This window comes from Microtus pennsylvanicus, chromosome 15 (genome assembly GCF_037038515.1).
Source record: "Microtus pennsylvanicus isolate mMicPen1 chromosome 15, mMicPen1.hap1, whole genome shotgun sequence".
Classification (NCBI taxonomy): Eukaryota; Metazoa; Chordata; class Mammalia; order Rodentia; family Cricetidae; genus Microtus; species Microtus pennsylvanicus.
In genome coordinates this window covers 35,065,411-35,072,784 of record NC_134593.1, presented here as the reverse complement: position 1 = coordinate 35,072,784, position 7,374 = coordinate 35,065,411, and the positions used below count along the sequence as shown (strand labels likewise).

At 45.7% G+C, this 7,374-nt stretch overlaps 1 long non-coding RNA gene across 1 annotated transcript; it reads right to left on the bottom strand.

Annotated features, from left to right (window-relative positions):
- Window positions 1–1,636: 1,636 nt before the first annotated feature.
- LOC142835711 (uncharacterized) lies at window positions 1,637–3,898 on the bottom strand. The gene is made up of 3 exons (XR_012907920.1): window positions 3,526–3,898; window positions 2,132–3,445; window positions 1,637–1,897 (listed from the first exon to the last, which is right to left on the bottom strand). It is a non-coding gene; the product is annotated as an uncharacterized LOC142835711 (long non-coding RNA).
- Between the last annotated feature and the right edge of the window lie 3,476 nt (window positions 3,899–7,374).

The window sequence follows — 7,374 nt, the reverse complement described above, 5'->3', positions numbered from 1 at the left end:
GGTTGCACAAGTTTGCATTCCCACCAGCAATGGATGAGTGTACCCCTTTCTCCACAACCTCTCCAGCAAAGGCTATCATTGGTGTTTTTTATTTTAGCCATTCTGACAGGTGTAAGATGGTATCTTAAAGTTGTCTTGATTTGCATTTCCCTGATCGCTAAGGAAGTTGAGCATGACCTTAAGTGTCTTTTGACCATTTGAAGTTCTTCTGTTGAGAATTCTCTGTTCAGCTCAGTGTCCCATTTTATAATTGGGTTGATTAGCCTTTTATGATCTAGTTTCTTGAGTTCTTTATATATTTTGGAGATCAGACCTTTGTCAGTTGCGGGGTTGGTGAAGATCTTCTCCCAGTAAGTGGGTTGCCTTTTTGTCTTAGTGACAGTGTCCTTTGCTTTACAGAAGCTTCTCAGTCTCAGGAGGTCCCATTTATTCAATGAGGCCCTTAATGTCTGTGCTGCTGGAGTTATACGTAGGAAGTGGTCTCCTGTGCCCATGTGTTGTAGAGTGTAAGTTAGATTTTTAAAACAAACCATTTGGCATGGTGACAGGTGCCTGCAATCCTAACAGCTAAACTCAGAAGGAGCAAACGTTCAAGGCTACCCCTGGTTTGTATAGTGAATCCAAACATAGTCTTAAGACCACGTCTCAAAATTAATAATAGATAATATGAGTTATAGATGATACATATATAGAGATATCATAATACATTCATATGTATATAGATGATAGACAGATAGATAGATAGATAGATAGATAGATAGATAGATAGATAGATAGATAGGCAGGTAGGCAGATACTACAGAAAATACATTCCAAAGACAGGAATACTTGAGACCCTGGCAAATGGCCTATGTGCCTTTAAAGATATCTGAGTGTCCCAAGCTGAAGTTAATTGAAGATAGGTTGTAAAAAAAGGAAAACAAAAGAAAAGAACACGAAGACACTTTTCTAGAGTAACTAGTCAAGGACCAGGTGGCCATCTAGCACTTACCATATGCTCAGACTTCCTCAGAGTTTGCCCAAGCCTAGGACAGTCTGTCTCCAGATGTCCACAGGTGTGTGCCCAAGTTCATTTGCAGTATTTTTTTTTTAAACACAGAACAAATGCCTGGTAGGCATAAGACCTGACGTACTATATTATGTGTTGGATAGACTTTTGTGGGCTAGCTCAGGGTGTAGACAGCACTGACTGTTCTTATGTTATACTCAAGTCATTCAGATTCCCAGCCTGCTCCAAACCTCCACTCTGGAGGGAATGGACCACCTGGGGTGGGAGGGGCAGGGCTTCCACCATGGACCCCTGGCTCTTCAGTAGCCTTAGAAGTTGTGTTCAAGTACCTCCATGTTCAGCCACACAGTCAGATTTTAAGAGAATAGTGCTCCCTTTTGAGTTGAGACCCTCATGAGATTGCAGGTTCCAGAATCTCCCTATCTTGATTACATTTCCTTTGGGGGTGCTCCGGACGCCTCTCTTGGTTCCATTTTTTCTCCCAAAATCTCTTAATGGAGCAAGAGCTCCACAAGCTGGTTGTGTTCAGAACAGGAGATGATCCCAGGCTACTAGGAGAAAAGAGCATCTTGGCTGGATCAGTGGTCTAGGCTGGGCAGTTTTCCCAAGGTTCCTTGGGGACAAATCTGTAAAGCACACCGCCTGTTCTGCACTCTACCATATGTGAGCTGGGAACCAGGCTGGAGATTTAAAAACATACACACAGAGAGACAGAGACACAGGGACACGGGTCATCCTTGATACAAGAGTGCCAAGAATGCCCACTTTATTGTGCTCAGAGGCAGCTTTACAGGGCTCTGGCCACGCTCCAGCTCTCGGGATCTTTCAGCTGCGGATCCATCAGAACCCACTTCCCTGTTATCAGGGTCTCGTGTTCAGAGCTGCAGGCTGCTCATAACAGAGGAAAACAAGGTATTTACAGGAAAGTCAGGATTTGGTGGTGCGAAGTCCCCAACATATCCCCCTATAATTACACCAAGGGTTGGACTGGCATGAGCAGGACACAAATATGATAGCAATACGTTGGGAAATGCCCTAGAGAACATAGCCACTGTCCCACAGTCTCTCTCAGCCGGGACAGCTCCATCAGGCTGGGCACTGACTGGGACGGGGGTAATGTACCTTCCACCGCTGGGAGCTGGGGCAGCAGGCGAGCTTGGGGACCTTCTGTGGCTGCTGTGCCGGTCCTTCAGGTCAAAGTCTTGGGCACGCAGAGCCCGGAACCACTGCTGCCTCTCCGCGCGTCCTCACAGCAGTTGGCTGACACTCTCCCGAAACTCTGCTCCAGCTGCTGCCTCTTCATACGCTGCCCATAGATGGGCAGCCTGGAGGTCTGGGCAACTCTGGCTCACCTCAGCTCTGGTGCCGTGGTTGCCGATGCACCAGGCACTGCCTACGGTGTCCTCCCAAGCCCCACAACCTCCAGTTGGGAATTTGGATGTAGTTCTCTCCAGACTATGTACTACCTACTGATGATTGAGCAAAGTAATTTTGGGGGGTATTCACAGTGACATTTCAGGGGGTCTTGGTTCATCAAACCACACCAGTCTAGAAGAAATCCGCAGGTCCTCATCCTCTGTGGAAACAAAAGTAGAACCTCTTTTCCAAAGCAACGTATCCTTAGACCCATATTTTAAAGTCAAGATACATTTCTTAGCAGTTCCCAGAATCAAATGTCTCCCTCCAGTCAAAATCTTAAACACAATAATATACATAATCCAGATTCTCTGTGAATATTCCATCTTTTCGTGGCTTATGATTATTATTTTTACTTATTTTTAAACATATAGACACAAACCTATCTTCAATCCACCCTCACCATTCCTGAGGGCAATCTCTTCAGTGGATCCCTGGTTCCTAATCTCGCTGGGGCCTCCACCTGTACTGTTCCTGTGCTCTCCACACAGGAGAACTAGGCTTGGAGATTTAAAATCACACAGAGAGACAGAGACATGGGGACACAGGTCATCCTTGTTATAAGAGTGCCAAGAATGCCAACTTTATTGTGCTCAGGGGCAGCTTATACAGGGCTCTGGCCACGCCCCAGCTCTTGGGATCTTTCAGCTACAGACCCATCAGAACCCACTTCTCTGCCATCAGGGTCTCATGCTCAGAGCTGCAGGATGCTCAGAGCAGAGGAAAACAGGTTGTTTACAAGAAATTCAGGGTCTGGTGGTCCAAAGTCCCCAACACAAACCACCCCACATCTGAGAGCTTCTCAGCTCCTCATGTCCCAGCAAAGAAGAGCATGCATCTTCATACCTCCACATGTTCAAATCATTCCTGCATCTTTGCATCATCTCTTCATCTCTGCATTTCCTCACCTCTGCACCATCTCTGCATCCACATCTCTGCAGCTCTGCACCTCCACACCTCCACATCTCTGCATCCCCATCTCTGCATCTCCGTACCTCCACGCTTCTCCTCTCTGCATTTCTGCAGATGACAGGGAGCATGAGCCTCAACATGAACATAAGAGAAATGCCTCAACCAAGGAACCACTTGCCAAGATTCACCATTCATGTTCACGGTCCTTACGGTCAGCCCCCAACATCCTCTTTCAAGGTAATTTCCAGTATAATTCCAGTGATGGAGTCTCATTTGGTCATGCTCCTCTCTCTTTCTTCTTCTTCTTCCAAAGAGCCAGAGTAAGAATGTTCCGAGTGACGGGACAGGAATTGTTGAAATCACATGGTCTTCAAGGGCCTGGCCATAAGTGGAACTGGTTTGATCCATTGCAGGGATCACTTTTGATTGGCAGCATTGAGTCTGCCCAGAGAAATCTAAAATGTGATCTGACTTCAGAGCCCTGGGTGAGGGATAATGCACGGGGCACGCAGCAGGTTGAGAGCCTGACTTAGTGTGTTAGGCTCCGACACATGTGCACGCGGTCTGCTGTGCTCTGGCTCTGGGTTGAGTGGTTTCTGGTTGGAACCTTGGACCCTGGCCAGGGGTGATGGTGCTTAATCGCTGAAAGAATTTCTCATGGAAGAGACTGACGTAGTTCTGTAAGACCCGAGTTAGTTTCCTTGAGCGTGGGTTGTTGGAACAGATCGAGACTGCCTGCACCCTCCCCCCACAATAGAATTGACTTCCTATTTCACTGTGTGGTCCCTCCTTAGACACACTGCTGTGGTTATGCAATCTGACCTTTTGAGAGGGCTAAGAGGGCCCCTAATAGAGGCTGAACTGGGTGGTACACTTCCGTAACTAAGCTAAAGAAACCTGGTTTCTTTATACACTGCCTGGCATCGTCAATTCCACTAAAGAAATGGAAAAAAGACTAAGGTAGGTCTTGTAAATGTCATCTTTCCCATCATTTCCAAAGAATGGTACAGGCTAAACAAGGAGTTTGCAAGCAGGAGCTAAGTAAAACTACCAGAGAAAGGCTTGTCCTATTCAGGGTGGAAGGCAGACTTCAGGAATTCAAACTTGGGGTTAATCCAGAGTTTGAATTTGGGGGCAAATTCAAATCCAGTGCAAGCAGGACCGAGATCCCAAGCTGACGACTCAAGTGGTGGTTGAGGGCGTTAAGGTTGATGTGAGGACTCTGGAGGCCATAAGAAGCCTTGTATGGGAGGCTGGAGAGACGGCCCAGCATTTGAAGAGTATGTACTATCCTAGCAGAAGAAGAGTCTTGTTCCTGGCTCTTATGGCATGCAGCTCACTATCATCTGTCCCTCCAGGTCCAGGAAGTCTTCTTCTGGCCTCCTTGGGCATCAGGCATGCACATAGTGAACGCACATACATGCAATCAAAACACTCATGCACGTAAAAACAAAACAAATGCTCTTCAATTATTTTTTAAAGACATGAATGTCAGAGAGAAGAGGAGACTTGATAGAATGCCCCAGTGGCAGAACTGAGGGACACTAACATCCGTTGGCAAGAAGGCACACCCACCTGTTGGCTAGGCTTACATTAGCCACAGCATTGATAGGATCTGGGCTCTGAAGGTCCAGGACAAAAGTCTGTGCGGTTGAAGAGCTGCATGCAAGAGGTGGGGAAAAGGCCAGCACAGCATCCCTGGCTAAGTCTTTGCTCCTCCTTCTACAAGAAGTATGTCAGCCTAGGCTCGTTCCACTGTATGCGCCAGAAACACAACTCCAAGGTCTGAAGTAATAAAGCCATGTGTGCATCACAGGAAAGGGTGGGAGGCAAACTTTAGGAAGGGATGGACCCAGGAATTCATGAGGCAATTCAGGATCCATCCCTCATTTCCTCTTTCCCTTGTGTTGGTTCTAGAAGCTAGTTTGTAGTTCATGCCAGCTGTTCAACCCACACAGTAATAACAAAACTGCCAATACCTCTGGCTTGATGTCCACAGTCTTTTACTTCCTCTGCTAATGAAGAGACCTTTTCAGAAATTTCTAAAATCAAGGTTTCATTTGATTTTATCTCATGGGCCATTCCTTATCCCTGGGGGAATGGGATGCTCTGCATGGCCTCTCTCTCATGTCACACTGAACGTGTCCAGCCATTAATATGGATTAAGAAATGATTCTCTATGGAAAGTCATTGTACTGTTATCCAGAAAAGGAGCCATGGATGGTGGGCAGGAGGGAACAGAAAGTGGTGACTTCATATCCTGCTGGGTGAGGTATGCCTGTCTGACTTGGTTTGGGGGCAGGGACAAATTTGCAGAGGGCAATAGCTGTTAATGTTCACTCGTGGTTACACGAAATAAGGACACAAAGTCGTGTGGGATGAACGTAAGAGGAAAATCTTATAAGGTGTTTTGTTTTATTTTTAATTATGTGTATTTGTGTATGTGTGGGGTATGTGCACATGAGTGCAGGTGCCTGTTGAGGTCAGAAGAGGGCACTAGATCCCCTAAGCTGGAGTTAAAGGCATTAGTGAGCCACCGGAAGTGGGTACTGGGAACAGAACTTGGTGCTCTTAGCTGTTCAGCCTTTCCCTCTGACCACTCTTATAAGGTCATGTACTTGCTCACGACCAGTTTCCCTGAGTGCTTTTCTTAAAGATTATGTCATTGGATATTGCTTAGTAAATTAGGCTGTTTAGTTAGAAAGGATATTATTATCTCCTTCACAGGTATGGAAACATAAGCGATTCTCCTTCTTAATAAAAACTAATCCAGGGGCTGGAAAGATGGCTCAGTTAGGAGCACCGGCTGCTCTTCCTGAGGACCTGGATTTGATTCCTGGCATCCACATGGCAGCTCACAACAGTCTGAAACTCCAGGTTCAGGGGATCTGACACCCTCTTCTAACTTCCTCAGGCAGGAAGCATGTATAAACATGGTGAACAGATAAACATGCAGGCAAAACTAAAGCAAACATTCAAAAAAGTAATCCAGAGAGTTGGTAGATTTGGCATAGTCTTCTCCAAACCTATTATTTGTCCTATTCTGGCATAACTGATTTGATAAATATACCAGGATGTTGCAGAACGTTCTGATTACTTCTTAAATGATCGAAACGTCCTATAGATAAACAATATCTTGGGAGAAATCGTCCAAGGACAACATTACTGGCTGTGACAGCCACATAGATATGCATTTGTGGCCTTAAACCTAGGTTTAAACTCTGATGGGAATAACAGGGCATTTTGTGAGCACCTGCTACTATTTATTTTGTATCTCTGTGCATTCTTAACTTACATAGAGTACTTACGTTATCCCAAAATTATTAACAAGAAAAGAAATCAAACACTTATCAAAACACAGCCTTGAAGAAAAGGTATTTTGGAGAGTCATCTGGTAAATTAATGCTAGCAACCAACACAGTTAGTAGGTGGTCTTTTTTCTTTTTAATCAGCAATGGGATGTCAGGACAAAACACAACTCTGCAGTGTAAGACACTCTGCTCCCTGTGGTCTGCTGAGATGCCTGCATCCTCATCTTCACACCCTCGCAGGCCGGCGGCTGAACTACTTCCCCAGGTGATGGATAGAGATGAGAGTTTATCAAGGAAGCCCCGCCCCAGCTCAAGCCTTTGTGAAGGACGCAGACCATGTCATAGATGGTTCCATCTGCTGACACCTCCCAGGTCACTTCCGGAAGCAGCAGTGGGCACACCTTTGGCAAGGGTGGCCACGCCTCTACTCCTCTTATCGTGGTTATGATCAGGTAATGGGTACACTTAAAATCCTGCAGCTGTACTGAAGTTTTGACAAGCAGGTGCTCGGGTTTAATGAATATTTCCATACTTGAGAAACATTAAAGATAAGAACATTGTTTAAATTAGAAAGTGAGTCATTGGAAGCATAATGTCCTCGTTTGTTCTATCACTGTGAAAAACACCATGGCCAGAAGCACTTAGGGAGGCCCGGGTAACTGATACACATAACTACTCTTAATGAGTGTGTTCGTTTTTGTTCTTTGACCCTTTGTCAAACGAGGG